The sequence below is a fragment of the Anabrus simplex genome, chromosome 2, assembly GCF_040414725.1.
Source record: "Anabrus simplex isolate iqAnaSimp1 chromosome 2, ASM4041472v1, whole genome shotgun sequence".
NCBI classification, from domain to species: Eukaryota; Metazoa; Arthropoda; class Insecta; order Orthoptera; family Tettigoniidae; genus Anabrus; species Anabrus simplex.
The window spans coordinates 278,006,814-278,030,512 of NC_090266.1; positions in this window are offsets into that span (position 1 = coordinate 278,006,814).

Genomic DNA, 23,699 nt, shown 5'->3' on the forward strand with positions numbered 1-23,699 from the left:
AGTGCAGTCGGACGAAGTCACGTGATGCAGGAAATATTAGATTAGGAAATTAAGCCATAAAGGAAGTAGATTATATTTTTACTTGGGTAGCACAATAACTAACGATGGCAGAAGTAAGGAGGACATCAAATGCGGACTAGCACAAGCAAGGAAGAGCTTTATTAAGAGAAGAAATTTGCTAACTTCAAACATTGATATCGAAACTGTTTCTGAAGACCTTCGTCTGGAATGTGGCATTGTATGTCAAAGGTGAGATTGGTAGACCGAATTACGAATAAAGAGATACTGAATCGAATTGGTGAGGGAGATCATTTGGATGAATTTGACGACAAGAAGTGATAGGACACACCTTAAGAGACACATGACTTGTACAGTTGGTTTTAGAGGGAAGAATGTTAGATGTAGACCAAGGTATGAATATGACAAACAGATTAGAGCAGATGCAGGATGTGGTAGTTACTTAAATGTGATAAGTTTTGCATGGCCGCTGCATCAAACCAATGAATGGACTGATGACTCAAACAACAACAACAACAACAACATGGTTAAATGTTGTAAATATTTTTCATGACCAAGCAAACTGACCAGCAAATTTTGTAGACAACGAATGGGTAAGGAAATGTTTAATACCTTGTGTTTCCAAGATAATTGCTGGATTACAATACAAAACTATGATGTTTAGGACGAAGTATTCCGTAACGTGTCTCAGGGAAAAGAATCCACCAGCTTTCCCTACCATTTCTACAGCCAATTATTCATCCCCGTGTATCTCAAAGCACAAAGGGAAACAGGAAGGCATTTGAAACAGAATTTATAGGCCTATAACTTTCCGTTTCAGTACATAATATTATCCTACCAAGTATTTTTGTGCAAGAAAAGTGCAAAAGTGAAACCACAACTAAACGTGCTTTTAATTCAACTCGTTAATGAAATTGGAAAATACGTGCTTACGAGAGATGGGAGTGATTCATTTGTAAATTGTGCAGGGATAAAGGGAGCGAGGAAAGGAAATTTATTGTACAGCAGCACATTAAACGAGAAAATCATTTGAAATCTGTAACGAGTGCAAGGAACAAAATGTTTCCTGGATTCATCGGGGGGTGGGGGCAAAGTGCATATGTGCGTATTATATACACCTCCCCAAATTGAGAGATCATAGTTTGGGTAAAAACAAAGCGGTACAGTGAATAGAACGAGGATATATCGCTTGTGAAATTATTGTTATACAGCCACCAGTATTCAGTTTGATCAACATTGTAAATTCATTTTTAATTACTTTGCAGAATTTTACCATAAATTTAATGAAATTTTAATGATCACTTTCAATGATTATTAAGTCAACAACATCCGCCCCAAATCATGAATGTGTTCACATACCTCCTTGCACCCATTCCATCACACACTTACAGGCACATGCTGCAGCTCCTTTAAATAATATTTTTCTTTGTGTACAACTGAAATTTCTCAAAAAGAAAGTTGTCGGCATTCCCTGACAGCTAGTTCCAAAGCGTTTTGGAACACCAATAGAATACTTTTTCGATGGTAGAGGCACGGGAGAAGGGCAGAGGAAAGGTAACTCCTCTGTGAGTTGAACGGTACGCAAGTGGTAGGCAGTGGAAAGGATCAATATCTATATAGGCACAGAAGGATTTTCGATGTGAGATCATGTCTGTTTGTTTGGCTGTTGCCTCAGTGGTTGGGATCCTTGTTGAATGGAATGTGGAAGGATGGTCTATCGTGGGTAGCCAAGCCGGTAGAGCATACGTCCAAACTGGCCATACCATGGAAACCTTGTAGTTCTTAGACTGAGGCCTCTTTTATTTTTTCTACGGGAACACCAGGATTTTTGTTGTCTTGAAACTTGTCTCTTCACAATGTCTGCTTATTAGCTTATCCATTATCCATTCATGTGAGGATAGGGGAAGAAATCGTACAGTGATCGTGTTTCAACAGCTGAAATGAACACCAAAGTAAGGTTGCCTCCAAAAGTTTCCAAAGCGTTAGCAGCAGTATATCAAATTTGGGCTGGGTGTTATTATAAGGGGATTCAGTACCATTGGGCGGTATGCTGAATATTTTATTTCTTAGCCGGGCCAAAGTGCTCGGACGGTACGAGCGCTGGTATCTGATCCCATGTTAGTGGGTTCGATCTCAATCCTTTCGAAGGTGTTTGGAGGTTCTCGAATACGCCAAACTTACTTAAAAACCTGATGCAGGAATTAATATTGTCATTTCGGCATCTCAGAAAACCTTAAATGTATATATATATATATATATATATATATATATATTTGCTAGTTGCTTTACGTCGCACTGACACAGATAGATATTATGGCGACGATGGAACAGGGAAGGGCTAGGAGTGGGAAGGAAGCGGCCGTGGCCTTAATTAAGGTACAGCCCCAGCATTTGCCTGGTGTGAAAATGACAAACCACCGAAAATTAACTTCAGGGCTGCCGCTGCTGACAGTAGGGTCCGAGCAATATCATTATTTCTATCTTCCTACAGTGTAACAGGGGTAACTTGTAAGACCAAGATTGTATAACTAATGTTCATTAACGAAGTACAGAGTTATTTCATAAGCTACAACGCAGTTTCACACGTATGCAGCAGTAGAAATAACGGGGAGTAATATTGCACCCTGGTGGGGGTGTGATAAGCGTCATGCAATTGTAATTATGATGAATTATTGAGGAATATATATTTCATTGTCAGAATAAATAGTATCTTACTGTACATACAGTAAGAACAGGCCAGGCCGAGAGGGCAGGTTTCACCATACCACAGACTGCTGTCTCCAGTGAGATTAACAAACACAATGAGTGACAGAATTAGGTTTCTCAGAAATTGTAACAACGAGGAAAGAGAGAGGATAACTTGTTGCCAAAGTTTTCCTAGCCCCGGGCAGTCTTGGTAGTAGCAACAGCGCAGAGAGCCGAGTGCAAATTTCTGAGAAATGACGTAGGGGTATCTCCATGTAACTAGCGGGAGTTGAAAGCGGGGTTGGCACTGGAAGAAAAAAATATGAGCCTTCCCGGTCACGTGGTTAAGGTGGACCAATGGAAAAATTCACTTGACCAAAGCAAGGCGACAACTTCGTATTGTAAGAAGCACTAGCGAGGCTATCTCCGTGGATTAAACTGATAGAAAGAAGTGAAATATCGATTCAGAATAAAGTGGAATTTAGGAGCCTTACTATACCATAAAACTCATATAAAGCTAATAATTGCGGGAGATTGCATGGTGTAATTCTGAGAATTCATGGACGCTATTCGCTGATTGGCTGAAGTCAAAGGAAGCCACAAAAGAGCGCGAAACTCCGAGCCGGGATACGGCAGCTAAATTCGCGAATATATCCATTACCAGCGAACGATAATAGTTGAGAATTGGTATAGAGCATTTGAGAACATAATTACATCATTGGATCATATATTAAAGCCACGGGCCAAACCGCAAAGGGTCGTATGAAGATATCGGGACTGTGCGCCCCAAGATGACCTCCGTTGAACTCGGAAGAGAGGGGATACAAGTATAAATATGAGGTCGTAGACAAGGACTCGCAAGTACTTCTGATATTATGTTCGGGCGGTCACCACGCCAGTGGTGCGAAGGTACTTCTGATATTGTGTTCGGGCGGTCACCACGCCAGTGGTGCGTAACTACTTTTGACAAAGCGTTCGAGCCGTGACTACGCCAGGGGTGCGAGTGTGTACTTACTCGTGGAGTAGGGTTCGAAGTATTATATTGTTACATAGTACAGTGATTCATGACGTGATGGAGCTCATATTACAGTCTTGAGCAATATACTAGTATGAAGTGTTTCAAATAGACAGGACTGAGTAAAGTATAACATACGGAGTGTGAGATTCTACCAACAGATTAGGAAGTGCGTTACATGAGAACGGTCACGAGTGTTTATGTCACCTAGTAAACAGTCGATTCTAAACTGATACCTGGTCAGCTACACGAACGTGAGACGGGAAATTCAAGTGCGCGCACGGGCCGTTATAAAGGGAATCCCGAGGTATCCCATGTTCCTCGTGTCCGGGAAAGGAATGAAGAATGTATATCTACATTAAGTGGGCTAGATACAAGGCGAGAGTGTAAAATTTGTGAATAGAATTTAGGGTGGAAATTATTCCAAAGTGCAACAGTTAATTTATTTGTTTTATTCAAAATGTGTAAAGTTGAAAAGGGTCAAAGATTAATTCTTCAAGCTGGCATGAATACCAGTGGAATGCATTGCTAAAAACCGGAGGGGCTATGGCTTCTCGTCCGGTTTTAGCAGACTACAATGGCAGAGTTGAGTACCTTTTAACATACTTGTAGATTGCTATCGTTAGGGGGAGGAAATCATATTATTTTATGATGGTAACTTGATTGTGAAACGAGCCGTTTTCTGCTCATATAAATTCAAGGATAGATAGACAAAGGGACAAATTAATATGTAGATTAGATCGAGCACTCATCATAATTTTGATTATTAAATAGAGTATAGTAGGGTTGAGTTGTTCCTTCAAGTGCTTGAGTTGTTTGCTATGATATGGAGCACGTTTCACGTAAAGATAATGTAAATATTCATTTAGGAGTGCTTCCAAAGTGTTTTTCCGTTATCGGAATTTTTATAGATATTAAGGCATGTTGTTAAGATAATCCAGAGGTAGGATTGCCAAGTGATTTAAATTGTTGTGGGACGGAATGAAGTCCATTGATTTGTTTGTAAATATCGCGAAGTTCGCCAGTGGACAAAATAATAATAATCTGGACAAGGGTCGAAGTAGTACATTAAAATTTGGTAATGTGTAAAGGCGTGTTTAATAATAATCTTTGAGAATAAAGGCACGGGCCTAGTTGGATAGAATGATTGCAAATTAAAGTAATCTATGTGGAGATCACACGTGCCGTGAATAATTATAATTTGTGCAGTGAATCCGGTTTTAACACCAAATTTTGATTTAACGTTTTTGGACTCCATAATAATCATAAATAATTTTGGTAGAAACGAGATAGGCACTTTTATAATATGGTCACGCTATGTTTGAGATCCAGAGGGATTTGAGCCAAAAGTTGAGATTTGGAGTTTTTGTGGGACAGAAATCCGGCCCGAAATGAAAGTGAATTGTACTGATGTTGATGAAGAAATAGATGGATCTTAAGGCCCACATAGAGGTTGTATTTATATACCGGTGTATTGAGTGGCAGAATAGAGTCCACACACCGAGGGTTAATTTGTGAAAATGTTTTGAAGAGTTCCAATGGATAAATGGACTTCAAAATGGAAAAGGAAGGAATAATTTAACACTTGCAGAGATTGGAGGTATTTGCTCAACTGCGATGTGTTATGGGATTTGAGAATTGTCTTAGGAGCATATGGTCTCCATGAATTAACGGCAGTACGAAAATAAGGTTGCGGATTCGAACACTATTATGTCCCGACCGATGTGAATTCGGATCTTGGTGATTTCTGTTTGGGATAGAACGCATGTGACTAAATTATAAAGATGGGGAATAAAAATAAAGATTCTCGAAAGAATAACAATACTATTAATAATAATAATAATAATATTCCAAGTAAATCATATCTGGATTGATTAGTGCCAAAATAAATCGGAATTGTAAAAGGGGTTATGCGTTAAACATATTAAGAGTGGACTACCGTGTAACAGGCGAAATTAAATTTTTTAAATTAATAATAATAATAATAATAATAATAATAATAATAATAATCCTAGTAAATCATATCTGGATTGATTAGTGCCAAAATAAATCGGAATTGTAAAAGGGGTTATGCGTTAAACATATCAAGAGTGGACTACCGTGTAACAGGCGAAATTAAATTTTTTTAAAATTAATAATAATAATAAATATATAAAAACTATTTTTTTTGAAGAAGAAGAATTTACTTTTTTTAATTTGGACATAATAATGATGTTGGGAGTTGAAATGAAAAATTTGAGATTTTAACTAATAATAATAATAATTATTAGAATATTTGAAGAAGGAGAAGAAGAATAATCAAAGAAGCTACTGTTATTTATTTCAGATGAAAATAATAAAAATCGCGATAAGTTGAAATATTATTCCGAGGATGATTACGGGTTACGATAATCATGATCTCCACAAATAATAATAATAATAATAATAATAATAATAATAATAATAATAATAATAATAATAATAATAATATTTAATAAAATATTTTTTTATTTATTTTTCTTATTATTTCGGATGCTGATGATGGATGATACTAGGGAAGTCAGCTGGCGAATTAACGTAATAATGTCAATTGGTTGTAAATAATAAGTTATGTTAATATGTGTAAAATGAAGGCAAATCCCTACATCTGGACCATTAGGTTAGAGTCCCTTTGTCGTATTCCTTCAACTAACGATTAGCATATCTTGGTTAGGAACCCGGGGAGAGTTTGTAGTTTCCCGGGTTGGTCTCATCTCAATCAAAGTGGAGGCGATAACATGGTCCATGTGATCGCGCCTACTTAGCCAACAGGTATTTGGTCCATGATCAAATATGGTCATGGTGTTAACGAAGGTAAATCTGATACCTTCAGATATCAACGGTTCTACCACCCAAATGGAAGGGTGGTCAAAAGTGACAAATATTATGTAATCATTTTCAGGAAGAATTTGCCAAATTACCGGCAAATCAAGGGTCAACAGATTTTGATTGTGTGTAAAATTTCATTTGTTTACTTAAATAAAATGCTCCTTTAGCATTTGCAAGGAAACAGTTCTGGGTTCTTGTTCTTGTAGAATAGTAAACCCTTGGTGACCGTTTAAATATCCGTCCCCATTCCTAGGACGGAGCCTTCATAATTTCCCTTTGATCTGAATATATATATAATTTGTGTGTTTTATGATGAGCCTTAAAGTTAAAGATTAGAGTGTCCCGTTCAACCCTGTAGTACTGATTGGATGGCGCCCTTACATTTAGTTTGAGATCTTATATCTCAAAATATATTTATTTTTTTGTTTATGAGTTGCGATAGATTCGGACCGTAACACTCCCTGAGATAAACGCTGGTTGGGACTCAGGCTTTGAGCGGGTACAATATTCTATTTTTCCTGTACAGTCCGCGACATAAAACGTGATCATGTCAAGCCATTACAGACGAAGACACCTATCATGCACGGAGAAGAATACCTCATGTGTAAACGAGACGAAATACTGCTTGAGGTTATCATGGAATAGTGTTTCCCAATAGAATTCTAACCTACCCACTCCTGTTCTAATCCCCGAAGGTCCAGTGGAGTGGCCACCTGAGCGATGGTCCAATCCGCAGTTGTTTTCACTATATTTAGCTACGTGATGTCCGCCTCCGTAGCGTAACAATTACGGTTATTATCTTCCGTCCTCGGGTGTCCGGGTTCGATTCCCGGTACTGCCAGAAATTTAAAATGGCAGGAGAGCTGGTATGTGGTTCAAATGGTACATCCAGCTCACCTCCATTGGGGGTGTGCCTGAAAAGAGCTGCACCAGCTCTGGATGAGGACACGAGTTTATATTTCGCCCGTTCTCACCGGAGGGTCTGCCTTACAAGAGCTGCACTCGGCCAGAAATAGCCACACGAAATTTATTATTAGCTATGTGATCCAATAAGTTATGAAGTATCTGCACTGGGAGATATTTAAAAAAGTTCCTTTACTCATAATTTGGTATGCAAAATACACGCGCATTTCGACATTACAGCATAGTGGCCTTCGGTTCAGAAGCTTTCGGGCCGGAGACTTTCGCCACGTGTGGCTAATTTCACTATCTCGAGGATTAAGTGTTTATGTTCGTCTTAATTCACTCCTCATTTATACAGAAAAGACCAAAGTACAACAAAAACATGTTACATCTCGCCGAATAACTGTGGTGCCAGGAAGTACATCCGGTCGTAAATTTGGTACAAGTGCCGACACCAAAGCAACTGAAAATAGGTCAGGAAATAAATAAATGGTGATCCAAACGTAATCCGAATAATTTTAATGGCATATTTCTTGTTGAGCCCTACAGAATTTAATCCAACATTTCTTAGTATAAATTCCTGTAGGTTGCTATGTAGATGAACCTAGACTTGGGAACTGTGGATACTGAGTAAGTCGCTATGCGGTTTTGGTCACGTAACTATCAGCTTGCATTCGGGTGATAGTGGGTTCGAACCCCACTCTCAGCAGCCCTGTTCACACCAGGCAAATGCTGGGGCTGTACCTTTATTAAGACCACGGTCGCTTCCTTCCCCACCGAGCTCGATAGGTGCAGTCGCTTAAGTGCGGCCAGTATCCAGTAATCGGGAAATAGTGGGTTCGAGCCCCACTGTCGGCAGCCCTGAAGATGGTTTTCCTTGGTTTCCCATTTTCCAACCAGGCAAATGCTGGGGCTGTACCTTAATTAAGGCCACGGCCGCTTCCTTCCAATTCCTAGGCCTTTCCTATCCTATCGTCGTCGTAAGACTTATCTGTGTCGGTGCGACGTAAACCAAATAGCAAAAAAAAAAAGGTTCCTTCCTACTCTTGGACCTCTCCTATAACATCATCGCCGTAAATTCTATATGTGTCGGTGCGACGTAAAGCAGATTTAAAAGGCAATATAAGGAGCTGTAGACACCTATTTCTTTGATAGAAACTATTACAGTAAATGCATGCTAATTATATGGCACAAGCCAAGTCACTTTATATGGAAAATAACAACGGTCTGCAGAAGTGCAAACATTCCCATCCGCAGATGGTCCTCCTGCAGTAGATCATCATCTCATCAGCTAAATGCAATGTGTATACTCATAGTCTTACACGCTTTAGAACGTATTAATCTAGGAGTTACAAGACTTTCCTATATCGTTAGCACGCTGCATAGGACATTCGGTTAGGTACCCATCTGTTGTATTCATTGTTGTGAGTCGATTGGTATGTAAGGGTGGTGCTGAAATATGGAAGACCGAGAAGACAAACCTAATGGCACGTTGTTAAATCATTTGTCAGGGAAAAATACTACCCATCATGATTCTGCTAAGAATGGTAGCAGTTGAAATGGCGCGAAACGGCTAATTTTATTTATTTATTTATTTATTTATTTATTTATTTATTTATTTATTTATTTATTTATTTATTTACGGTCACACCTACATTTTAAGGTTTTCGGTGACCTTGGTGAAGGAGAGGGTCAGGACTGGGTAGGTACTAGCCGTGGCTATAATTTGAACTGCAGTGGAAACTCGATATCTCGAATTACCTCGGGAGCTAAATTTTATTTCGAGGTATCGAAATTTCGAGATGTAGAGAATCTCGTTTTTGAGCATGTATAGCTCATAATTGAATCATACTTATCTATGGGCTAATACTGTATACTTTTTATTTTTTGCTAGTGGCTTTACGTCGCACCGACACAGATAGGTCTTATGGCGACGATGGGATAGGAAAGGCCGAGGAATTGGAAGGAAGCGGCCGTGGCCTTAACTAAGGTACAGCCCCAGCATTTGCCTGGTGTGAAAATGGGAAACTACGGAAAACCATCTTCGGAGCTGCCGACAGTGGGACTCGAACCCACTATCTCCCGGATGCAAGCTCACAGCCGCACACCTCTAACCGCACGGCCAACTCGCCCGGTATATTATTTTTAACAGTGATGAAAAATATACAAACACACTATTTTACGGCATCACTTCAATTATAACACCTATTATAGTAACATTTTAAAAGATAGGATGCAGTACATACAGAAACATACCTCCGTTAACACCTTTGGAAAAAAATCCGTTAGTCTCTTCTGTTTGTTACGGTTAACCTTTCCTCTCTTCACGTTAAGACTTCTCGTCAATACCACATAGTCGAGATTCGTAAATGGAGCTTGTCATCCGCGACTTCGGGGTTTGCATTCGTACGTGATCGGTAATCAATTCACACCTGAGAAACGGCAAGGCTTCGCTGATTTTACGATCGCCCGGAATTTTAGTTTTGCGGTTCCCGTCATATCAGCCCCCAGCATCACTGTAAACCTTTCCTTACTTGTTAACTGTTCTTCACTAACCACAAATACCGTATCGCAGAGTTCATATTTCACAAATTTGGAGTTACACTATATATATATTTGCTACAATAGAGGAAATGTTTGCTTCGAGAAATCGAGAAATTCGTGTAACCGAATTTCGAGTGATAGAAAAATAAATACACGTGAAGAAGAGATCAAACAGCCAGGACACTTATGTACTTCAAGATACTGAAAATTAGAGTAATGGAGTATCGAGATATCGAAGTTCGACTGCAAGGCTCAATCCGGGCATTTGCCTGGTGTGAAAATGGCAAACCGCAGGAAAGCATTTTCTGGGCTTGCGTGACTCGTACCGCATAGCCACATCGCTCGTTCATTATTATTATTATTATTTATTATAATTATTATTATACTACAGTGGTCGTACTAACAAACACAGTTTCATTTGTTGTATTCATTATAAATTCTGACTAGATCCCCATTACATGCGTACCTTGCTATTGTCATTCTCAGCGTCAACAAGCATCCGCTGCCAGTTTCGAATTTTTAAAATAAACGATAAATCTTGAACTTAAAGATAAGGTGTTAATAACTTTCTATAGAGTTACTCAAGTGAAAGTCGTCACACATCGTGTTCCTGAAAATCGACGTGTTCACTAACATTTCCAAGCAATAGATGGTCGTATTAAGAATACACCTACTATTCATGACTTTCCCCGAAGGAGATGTCGACTAAACGCACTTCAGATATTGCATGAAGCTTCTCGATGGCTTTAACTTACGTTTAGACGATTGAGTTCTCTCCGAATGTAAAAGGAGATGATCGGCGTGCTAATGGTCTGGACTGCATCACAAAAGCTTTCAGCTAATCGTGTGAGACCCAATTACCGAGATAAATTAATCTCGTCTTCCTGAAGGACGCTTTGCAATTCCTCAAACGTGCGATGCAATTTACACTCTAAATCAAATAAACCCCCCATTATGACTAGACAAATGGCAACGCTGATGTCATTCCACCTAATAAGACTAGAATGCATAACAACAATAATATATCAAGGGGTGAATAGCATGTATGTGTTAATGGGTGGGGTCATAAGGTTTAAAAAGTAGCATATAATTTTTCTGGCCCCACGGTGTAGGGGGCAACGCGTCTGCCTGTCACCCGGCGGCCCCGGTTCGATTCCCGGCCGGGACAGGGGTTTTTAATTGTAATGATTAATATCCCTTGTCTGGGGACTGGGTGTTTGTGACGTCCTTAATCTTCCTTTCCTCACACACAACATTCCACACTACCGCCATTCCAGTCAGACGCAGGTCCTCTTTTCATCTACAATTATCAGTACTTCACAATTCCTTTTCAAATATATCCAACACGTCCTATTAAATCTTCTCCATATTCACATTTCTCCTGTTTCTATCCTTCCAGTCTCTTGCTTCCGTTACGTCTGACGTTCACCCCCGTACACCACCACACTCCAAGCAACGTTATTACAAACGTCTTCATTGTATGTGCTTATGGACTTGTTGATCGGCAATTATTACTTATAGTGGAAAGTTTTATTCGCCATTAAATTACTGCTGCTCATATTTTTATTTCTGATAAGCGATCAGATTTACTTGTTCAGTTTTGTCCTGGCCTATTTTGATGTTTTTCTTCTTTACATTAATTTTGAGATTCCGGTTGCTAAACGTTTCCCATAATACAGCGATCAATTAGTTCATTCCTTTTTTCCAGTATCTATTAAAATAGCGAAGTAATCAGCAAATCTTATATAGTGAATCTACTTGCAATTGATTTTGCTCCCACTTGAGGAGCTGGGAGGAATAATGACTTGAAGGACTTTACGCAGTTCTTTCGATTATCGCGCAAGTAACATTCTGCGTGGTCTGCATTTTAACATTTCCGGCCTGTAGGCAGTTGTTCCACACAGGAAAACTTTGAACTTCAGTATATCAGAAGTAAAGTCGTTGCTCCATCCAGCTCTTCTATTGTTTTCGCTTTCATAATTGTTACTGCGTCTCCTACGAATATGTTGAACTGGTAGGAAGAAAGAGGTCTCCACTGTCTTAGCATTCACACAAAAAGTCCTTAAAACAGGTTCTATGATTTTGTTTTGTTAAAGAAACGATCAGACAGGAAATGTTCTTTCTCTACGTTCCACATTCCCACCCGGAATTCACTTAAATTTCAAATGGAGGTTCTCTGTTAGTATTAAATATGGTCAGTTCAATAACGCATAACAAAGCCCAAATAAAGAACTTATTCTGAATACTGTTTATTTAAATCTGTGGACCATGTGCGTAATTGTGCGTAATCTGAAGTGTGAATAAATCCTTAGGTTTCGCCCTACATTGGCCTGGCTGAATATCTGAGCTTGATTTCAAAAGCCAACTTGGCGGGTTCCATTTCGGCTGAGTCCGGTGTTATTTCAAGGTGTTCAAATACATCAGCTTCTAGTCGGTAGATTTACTGGCACATGGAGGAACTCACGTCGGAGAAACTCAGAGACTAGGTATTTGTGTTCTTATCAGCACACATCTTCATTTACACACGACACGTAACATTACAACCCACTACAGAAACACGCAATAATGAATACATCCCTTGTAGAATTAGCGTCCGGAAGAGCATCCGGCCGTAAAGCTTTGCCAAACCCTTACAATGTACCGATCCCAAAGAATTGGGAAAAGACTAGAAAGAAGAAGACAGGGGCTGCTGCGCCGAGGTGTGAAAGACCTGCTCGGTTCACCCGGACGGACTGTGTTCGATTCCCCGTCAGGAAGTTGAAAAATTTCAAAAACGAAATATCCACTTCCGGAGGTGCATATGGTCCTGACGTTCATTCATCCTACACCAGAAAAGGAGTTCCAGGTAATGCCCAGGAGCAAGGGCGACCGGGCGTAGAGCTAATCACAGTACCCCATCAAGTGCCGAGGTTACGTATAGTGGAAGACTACCTTCCCCACCTCCAAGGGCCTTCATGACCTGTAAGAAGATTTTGCTTGCTAGGAAGAAGAAAACTGCACGTTACCCTAAAATAAAAATGCATCTTATAGTAAGAAACCTATAGTAAGGAAAATAAGTTATAACACAATTAACGCGAGGAAAATGTTAATTTGGTCCATAAACTAAAGTTTTCTCCACCCTTACATAATTATTCTTCATAAAAAGCATTAATTACTTAATTTCTATGGAATTTTTAGTGTCTAGAGATTGAAAATTACTTAAACATTTGGGAATGACTTTGGAATAATTCCATGACTGCCGATCATTAAGTCAGACAGAAAATTTCTTCAACGTGTACTTTTTCTTGAAGTACTGAAGTACAGCCTATTTTTATTTTTGCTTGTTGTTTTATTCATTTTGTATAATTCTTTCATTGTCATGAAATTTCCTTCAATGCTGCATTCTGTTTTCGTGAAATTTTTTGTTGTACTTCCTGTTGTTGTTGTTATCGTCGTTGAATAAGTTACGTTTCAATTTAATTTCATTGCTGCACTGTAATGCTACTACCAAGATGTTTTCCTTCTCCCCATGAAGGGGGAGGCGGGCCCTTAGATGATGACGCCGTCTCTCAGGCCGGGGTTTTTTTACGGTGAAGAAGATGCTCAGGGAGGGCGGCTGTGACCCATCCTAGGAACTGTCCCGGCATTCTCCTTAGTGCAGGAGAATGGAAAACTACGGAAAACCATTCTCAGAAGAGCCGAGAGTTGGGGCCAGCCGTGAGGTCCAGCCCTGTCCCGTCTCCCGAATGCAGAGGCGTAGAGCCACGGAAGAGCAGTGGCCACCTCTCCTCTGCTCGGTTGGCCGGTCAGAGTGCAGAGCTGTTGGACCATGGACCAGCCGTGGCCACTTACGGGCCAAGATCCACTCTGCATCTGCACTGTAGTAAGCAGACATTGCCACCTGAATATCTTCCAATTGTAATGGTATATGTTAGTAATAATAATCATAATCACAATTCGAAACATCAATGTTTTTGAAAACTGATGAGTCATCTATGCAGATAAATATCCATTTTGGGGCTTCATTCACTAGCTAAGCAAGAATGTGTTAGATGAATCTGGAAGAATAACTCGGATAAATGATAAAATATTGTAAAACAAACGGATAGGTTGCATAGGGCTTGTTCACCAGGCTGTACATTTTAAAGGAAACACAGGTAGAATATGAAGACGGCAGGTACATTCGTTATTTAAGGTAAGAATTGTGGACTTGAAATGAAGGCTAAAATGAATAATCGTCTACAGTGTAAAACAAAACATACGTACGTATGTATGTATGTATGTATGTAAGTATGTATGTGACTATTGCAAACACCACCTGTCATCTCTTCATATTCACGTCATGATATACCTTTAATGATCAAGTTAGTAAGAATGAGTGTTCGGCACATCTAGTTTCCATTACACACTGGTACTTATTCGAGGTGATTTATTTCTAGTCAGATAGTTCGTCCGCCTCCTTGACTGAATGGTTGTCACCGTTGAGGTCTTCGGTTCAGAGGGTCGCTGGTTCAATTCCCGGCCGGGTCGGGGATCGTAATTGCATGTGATTAATCTGATTACTTCTTATGGCTCGTGGACTAGGTGTTTGTGTTTGCCCAACACTCTCCCCTTCATATTCAGACAACACATCACGCTACCAACAACCACAGAAACACGCAATAGTAATTACACCCCTCCACAAAGGGTTGCGTCAGGAAGCGCATACCCCCGTAAAACAGGGCCAAATAAACATGTGCTACCCCACAGGTGTGAGAAAATTGGCAGCAGCAGAAGCAGAATAAGAAGAAGAAAAAAAAAAGGAATATCGGAAGTCACATAGTGCCTACCAGCAAAGAATCCCTCATTTCATAATCTGTATTCAGTTAATGACAGAATGCTCGTCTTTCAAACCGATTTCGTGATAAGTTTGACTTGTATTTGCTTCTGTGTGTGGGAGTATTGTGTGAGGATAGAATATAAAAGCGGATTACCTTCGTTACCAGGCTGGCAATATTCAGTACCACTGTAGGTTCTGTCGACTCTCTTCTCTGCTCAGATACATATGTGCGGGACCGACGTATATTGTGGAAACAATCATAGTAAAATTGAACTTGGCTTGTAAAGATTCTAAGAAAATATTATTTAAATTTAAGAGTCTATGAAGATGGTAGGTACATTCGTTATCACAATGTAATGACAATAGTCACTTAAAGCCAAGTATATTATTGATATTATTGGCGGTAGATTATACTTGCCACCAAAGTAATGAAATAGTGTATTTCATTTTATACTAAAATGTATGCTTTTTAAGAAAAGGCTGTCAGATCACAACAATACATAATAATAATAATAATAATAATAATAATAATAATAATAATAATAATAATAATAATAATAATAATATTCATCATCATCATCATCATCATCATCATCATCATCATCATGGGGTAAAACATACTAGTGGTGAGCTCATGGTGCCAGAGGACACTCAACTTCCATATCCCCGTGAAGAGCAATCTCAATACTCGTATCAGAAAAAATGGAGTGATGATATTTCTTTATTATGTTGTATTACACGTGGTTAAGTGTAAGAAAGAGCCATGAGCCCTAACTTCTCCACTGATTAAAATACAAATAAATATTAAATAAATAATAAATTAATTAATTAATGAAAAATGACAAATTTACTCCTAATTTCTAATATTATGGGAATAAAATTAATGAAAGACTTCACAGCAGGGCTTTTTTTTAATTTTTTTATTTCACAATTTGCTTTAAGTTGCACCGACGTCTTATGACGGCGATGGGATACGAAACTGCTAGAAGTGTTAAGGATACGACCGTGGCATTAATTAAGGCACAGCCCCAGCATTTTCTGGTGTGAAGATGGGAAACCACTAGAAAACATATTCAGGGCTGCCGGTAGTGGGGTTAAAACCAACAGCAGATGAATACTTCTCAGAAAATTTATAACTCCTTCCAGAAGTTAAACTTAGGGCCAAAGGTATTAAGTAGATATTCTTCGTGTAAAAGGATATAGTTTTAAAATTGAATACGACAGCAAGTATAATGTTCTTCGGATTTAGATTAACATATCAACTTAAAATTAGACGTAAATTTTAGTTTGAATATGTAATGTACAACCAATATCTTCCCATTTTCTTCAAGGTTATTGCTTACATGAAGGGCATAGGACATATGCCACATGTACTGAAAGAGTGTTGTAGTGGTATGTATTGCAGTATATAGCATTGTAATTATTGAAGCGCTGAATGAAGACAGAAACCGAAAAAACATGGCCGCTCAGACGTAACCGGCTGCTTGTGTTTAATGAGTGGTCACTTACACAATACTAAACAAAGTGTAATATAGACCATCAATATGCACAGATTCTCACGGATACCACGTATGATCAAACCTAACTAGGATATAGACTCATATGTTTCTACTTCCACTGGCTGTAAAGTCAGTTACAGCGTACCAGGTATATTCTCTCAATTTCCACTCCAAATCTTTGATGATAAGAGATTCAGAAAGGAAGACCCAGAAGGTGTGAAACTTCTCAGAATATAAGGGTACCATTCTGTGAATGAAGCAGATATGTTTGTGATAATTCATACAATTTGAAGTACAAAGCATGTCGAAAGATTTCCCCCGTGTAAAGCGTGATTGTAAAGTGCCGAATATAAAGTTTATTTAATGCTATTTGTTCGAGGCGTCGACCTATGAAGATCCTTTGCCCCTATGCGATGTTTGGGACATCACTGCATGTATTAAATTATTGAACTGTATAATTAATTTATAAGATGTATATATTTAATCACTGGTAGGTCATTTTTAAATTATATACAGGGTTTTAATCATCCATTTCACATCATTCCATTTCTTTGTATCGCGGCTATAACGTATTCTGAACGAACAACTTATTGTGTAAAGTATTCAACAACATTCGTATTAATAGTATGCAGTAAATTTGCCAGTATCCGTAGTGAGGTGACAGGAGTCAGCAGGCTAATTTCAGCCCATTACCAGGAAACGTACGTCATCAAGCTTACGAGAGACCGTACCCCTTCCATAATCTGAGGAGACAGTTATAACATTATTAACGCCTACTTTTCGAGGTTCGCTACCTGACGCTTCGTTTCCGCGGGAAAGTTCAACCTATGCGAATGGGCGTAATGAAGCAATATGATGGATTCACAACAATAAATAGGAGAAGGGATAAGACCTCAAATCTGACTGGACCATGTGATATGGTTGATGGAGGGAGATTTTGTAGGCTATGTACATCAATGACAAGGGCTGGAGAACACTCAGACACTCTTCTTGGAAGGACACTCTTACGACGATTCTACGTCTACACATCGGAGAAGATCTTAACTTAGATCACTTCGCATTTGAGTAGTATAATACTCAAAAGTTACTCTCATTGCGACCTGTTATCTCAATGACGAGAGGTAAAGTCAACGGGAGGCCGGTTTTGACTGGTATAGGGCAGGAGAGGTTTTGTTATAAATTTAGTTACGCTACGTTTCGGTAATACTGAATAATACAAGTGTATTCTCTCCATGAACGTAACCCATGGTGGTTTTGCTATTAAAATTAGGACTCATTACGACTTTATGTAAGTAGTACAGTAGGAAGTGTTAAAGGCAGGAAAATCATAGTACAACTAGTGTACTATGCACAAAGCAGAAGTAGGACTGGAATCCACAACAAGAGATGACGCCGCCTGTACGAGAGATCCATCAATCATCAGCTACTACATAGATCGTATCCAGATAAGAGTCTATAAATGGTGAGCTAATGGCATAAATTACTGCAAGTCTTCGCGCAACAGTTGATTTTCTTAGAGTTTATTTCATTCAATTTTTATTTTGCTTTCGTAAGTTCAGATTCCGTTAATACGCCGTTACGTCACGTTTTTCATCCTAATAAAGAGCTGTTTTAATTTGTACTTTCTGAAATTTTTATTAATGATCCTTAACTTCCAAGTTACTGTACTTACTGGTTAGTGTTCCGTCACCCTACCCCTGGGAGTTTTTAAAGTCTCATTACGTATTATTATTATCATTATTAATTATCAACTATCGTTTTCAAGCCATAAGCTTGAAGGCTGGCGCCCATAGGATATTGTTTATGGAGAAACAATGAGATATCATTCATTTATATTAATATTAATGTGACCTGCCGCGTCATAATTTTGTCACACATCTGTGGGCAGAGTGGGTACGTCACACCTACTTGCACCATATGTGAGGAACCTGCTTGTATTATTTAAATGGCGGAAGTTTAAAGTGTAGAATGTGAGGAAAGTAACGTTAAGCACGACACTAACACTCAGTCCTCAGGCCAGGGATATTAATCATTGACAATTAAAAACCCCTTACCCGACCGGGAATCGAAACCAGGGCCGCCGGGTGACAGGCGGACGCGTTGCCCCCTTCACCGCGGGGCCGGACAATATAAAGTATTACTATTTTCTACTTCATGAAATGATTTTAAAGTCATTGCGATTGAAAGCATCTATTAAAGAACAGGGTTATAATAATGATTATTAAACTATTTAGAAATATGTACTGAAATATCTAAATCCGAGGAAGTTCATTATCTCTTATCAAATGCCAGGAACGTTTGGAAACTTCCTGAACAATGACAAAGTAACCGATATACTTCGTTAAAATTGTTCCATGTTAAAATGTCTGCGAACAATTTGCGTAACTGTCCCTGAGACGTACTTAGTTGGTGTGTCTTTTGAATATATGACATAATCTCTCAAGTTCGTCCGATTTCTCTCAAACAGTATAATGAGCTAAATACAGAGAAATAAAAATACGTATTCCACGGTTTACTTATACAACTGACTCAGCCTGTAAAGTAACGCCTCATGTTACTCGTTATGAGCCTATGGTACCAATACATCAAATGGTAAGCTAAGAGTTTAATTATTTGTTGTTGTTTACAGACAAAAATCTTGGAATTGGCTAGTGTTTACAATGCCTTTGCACTCTAGGTATAGATGACTGCGAATCCTACCGTCGATCAACGTAGAAATGGTTTCCGAGAATTGCATATTTCCATCCATATAAAGTTCTGACATAGTGCCATCCAAAGGTCACAGCCACCTCATTCCAAGCCCTACCTCTACTTAAAGAGGTCGTGTTCCGAAACTCACATGTTAGAGCGCTGGTTTTCTGACTCCAAGTTGGTAGGTTCGATCCCAGCTTATTTCGATGGCATTTGGAAGTGCTCGAATATGTCAGCCTCATGCTAGTAGATATATTGGCACTTATGAGAATTCCTGTGTGGAAATATTCCGGCACCTTGGTGTCTCAGGAAACCGTAAAAGTGCGCCGTAAAAGCAAATCAAACACACCAAACCAACCCAAACCACATGGCACTACAGCCCTTGAAGAGCCTTGGCCTATCATGCGACCGCTGCTCAGCCCAAAGGCCTGCAGATAACGAGGTGTCGTGTGGTCAGCGCGAAGAATCCTCTCGGCCGTTATTCTTGGCTTTCTAGGCCGGAAAAGCAAATCAAGTTATTGTTATTCCATTCAAGGCAAATACACTCACCAACTACCATCGAAAAACAGATTTTCGTACTTAATTAACACGGATAAATACATGGAAGTGTTGGCCACAGTGTTTGAAGTGTCTGTAACGAAGCAACAACAACAATGAACATAAACAGATACCGCCTTCATAATACAGGGATGATGAACACATGCGCTAAAAAAAATTCTCATCAACTCTTTTTTTAGTACAGTATAACATATTTCATATATGTGCGAAATTCATTATCAATATTAACTCAGGTATGGAATCTTCAATAACATAAGAATATAGCAAAGAGAAGCCTCCCATGTTCAACTTCCACTATAATAAATGAAACAGGAGAGCAGGGTAGACTTGAGTCCGTGTCCAGTTTCCTGTACTCTGGAGCCAGGGAGTTGGAACAAACCCAATATCAATCAAACTGACCTCCTTATTGGGCTATCAAGTGCAGCTGGCTGCCCCTCACTCCTCTCAAGGACCATGTACCTAGGGATACACTTTTCTTCCAATTCAATAGACTACCTTGATCATAAAATGAGCTCAATCTACTTTCTCTGCTGAGCATGGGATATTTTGCAATACGCAAAGGAATTAGAAATTTTAGTTGCACATATACTTATTCCAGTACATTTCAAAGAAACTTTCAAGTTCAACTGTCAGAAGCGCGCCAGTTATTGGTGAAATGAAACGTATCCTACTGTATATTATTTTGATGGGAAAATCGGGTGATCATTGGGTTAAAAGCCTATGTCCAGCAAGGCAAATTTTACTCGGTAGGTTCGTGGACAATGTAGCAGAGATTATACTAGATAGATAGTTAGATACGGTTTATTTTAACTGGAAATGTTAGGGACATGTGTCCCTGTCTTACACTTAACATGTGAATACATGAATAACAAAAAAAAAAACATTAAACAGAATAAAAAGAGACTGAAACAAATTACTATGCTGCTATACTATTTTACTGTACATAAAATACCAGTTCTAATATACGATATAAATGAAAATTTTGCTTCATGTGTACAATAATATGATACCTAGAAAGAAATTAAAATGCAGTGAATAATAATAATATTAACAACTGGAAGGAAATGGACTCAAGAGGAAAAGGAACAACATTCTCAGAAAATGAAGGAAGTCCGGAAACGAAGAAAGTTAAAACCAAAGAAAAGTTGATTTATCGTACCCTCAAAAGTGTTATACGAATAATAATAATAATAATAATAATAATAATAATAATAATAATAATAATAATATAGTAATTTAGGGATATCACGACACGCTAAGCAAAAACCTGTAATTTTGATCATGCTTTAATTGTAAAATATTTCAATTATTTCCCAGGTGATTTTGTACATAATTAGTTTATGTTTTATATTATTTATGGCAAAAAATAACATTTCATAACATGTTAAATTATCGAATAAATAAAGGATGCAATAATGTCAACTTCTCCCGCACTTAGGTAGAACCTGACACTAGGTAGGACTTCCGAATAGTTACGCAACTATTGTACACAATGGGTACATATAAACTGTTCATCGTTTCCATTTTCCACACACATCTCGTGGAACCATTTCCTGCATTCCCCACTACATTGGATCCATGCCTCATTACGGTTGTCGTCACATACTGCGCAGTAATTCTCAGATCAAAGAAGACTGCTTGAGAAACTAGCTTCTCCGTTGCGCACGCCGAGTTCTCGTTGTTGTCCTTCGATTTGAAGGATTCATTTCAATTTCGCGTTTCCTATTCTTAAAATTTTCCCGATAATCCTGCGAAGTCACCGTGGTGGTTGGGGGGGGGGGGGGGGAAGCAGCACATCCCTATTCATACAGCTTATGCCTTATCAAGCACATCCGGATCTTTGCAGTGCGTTGAGTGTCCGTCGATTATGAACCGAATCCTGCCCTGAGGTTTGTAACGGTTTAGGTGATCATGGAATAATGATTCGGACATTTTAACAACTGATCCAGTCGGCATTCCTTTTGAGTGTATCTTTACCTTACCGCTTTCATTATAACAAAGGGTGGGATAGCATATTCAATAGCATTACCACATACCATTACTGTTTCTGTAGATCCCTTTTCTGCCGTGGTGCTGTGAAACACGCTTTTCTTTCCTTTTTCACTGTTAATCTTCCCTGCCTTAAATATGAGCTGAGCTGAACATCAGTTTCATTGACATTCAAAATATTACCAGGCTCTTGAAAAATCCAGTCATATCCAACCATTGCCTTTTGGTTTTTAAATATGCTTCTTAACACAATTCCTCTGAGTGAACCTAAAAGCCAGTTCTCGTAAGTCGGTCACTGTTCGCCCAAACACTTTAGAATGGAGATGAAAAGGATGGTTGACTAACTGGTCCTCCATAGCTTTGTCAATTGTTGCTCCTTTTTCCAGTTTTCTATTGGTAGATATACCAGATGGTATTCTGGATCTGAGTGTATTCCTTGGAATACTGAAATACTTCGCAGCTGTTGCTAAAGTAGTTCCATTTTCTTTCACGTCCTTAATAGCAGCAGCCATATCTTCTGCATTCCATCGTCCAAGCAGACCTTTGTACACATATTTCCGTGGCATCCTCCACCTATAACAATTTGGATGCAAAACTATTAATGCGAAACTTCTACTTTATCATCAGTCTCCAACCTTCGTAATTTGAGTTTAATTTAACACTACAAACTTTATTATAAAAATATCGCATTACAAAAATATTATACATATCCAATACACTACATTGTCATAATTTATTATTCCTACTAAACTGTAGCCAACGGCCGTAGCCGTGTTGAAACACCGGATCCCGTGAGATCTCCGAAGTTAAGCAACATTGGGCGTGGTCAGGAGTTGGATGGGTTGCCACGCGCTCTTTGTGGGGGGTAAGGGAATGGAGGAGCGGAAGTGAACTGGCCACCCTACCGCACGTAAACTCCGGCTCAGGAACACCTCTGCGGAGGTTCGGAGCTGCCTTCGGGCAGAATAACCCTTACCTACCTACTAAACTGTAGAATTAACGCACCATTTAACCATGTCCCCAAAAATGTATTCCGGTTTAGAGATTCGGGGAGATCTTGTGTCTAGATCTCCCCGAGTTTCATTGGCAGGCAAGAGGTCGCAACACTTACCAAGCTGAAGGTTTGGCGATTTGGAAATGGCTTACTTGCTTACTGCGCCTAACCTAAAACATTATCTTAAAAGTATCGCATATCTACCTATTTCGTTACACAAACTACTCATCATATTATAGCAAGTTACTTTTATATCATATATCACTTACTTACTCACATTCAATTGTTTATATTGTATTTATAGTGATAATCTTCAGCGAACAGGGTGACCATGAGCACAAAACCATACGGCTCCAGTAAATGTAGTTGCAAGTTTGACCTGTGCAGTACTGCAGTTACCAGAGGCGCTAAGCTTAGAAGTGTCGAGTTCTCCCTCATGTCGGGATCTCCCTAAGTTACCTTAATAATAATAATAATAATAATAATAATAATAATAATAATAATAATAATAATAATAATAAACCTACTGTTGTTTACAATTTAATGTCCAATTCAGAAATTCCTCACACTGATGAAAGTTTCAGTTTTCATGTTATGACCGTGGGCGATAAACAACACAAAATGGGGATTGGAATGAGGATAACTATACAGGCGGCCATAATTGAGTACTACTACTGCTCTAACAGTATCGATTAATAAGTACAAGAAGAAGAAGGAGAAGAAAGCCGGACTGAGTTGCTCACACTGTTGAGGCGCTGGCCTTCTGACCCCAACATGGCAGGTTCGATCCTGGCTCAGTCCGGTGGTATTAGAAGGTACTCAAATACGTCAGCCTCCTGTCAGTAGATTCCGTAGGTTTACTGACACGCAAAAGGACTCCTGCGGTACTAAATTCCAGCACCCCGCTGTCTCCGAAAACGGTAAAGGTAGTTAGTGGAACGTAAAGGGAATAAAATTAAGAAGGAGGAGAAGAAACTCTCGCACTACGAACTCGTCTCATGCCGGTATTTGAAGCACCCTCTTTAAAATCTTCCGTAGTTCGATATCCCTCTAACCGAGCTCGATAGCTGCAGTCGCTTAAATGCGGCCAGTATCCAGTATTCGGGAGATGGTAGGTTCGAACCCCACTGTCGGCAGCCCTGAAAATGGTTTTCCGTG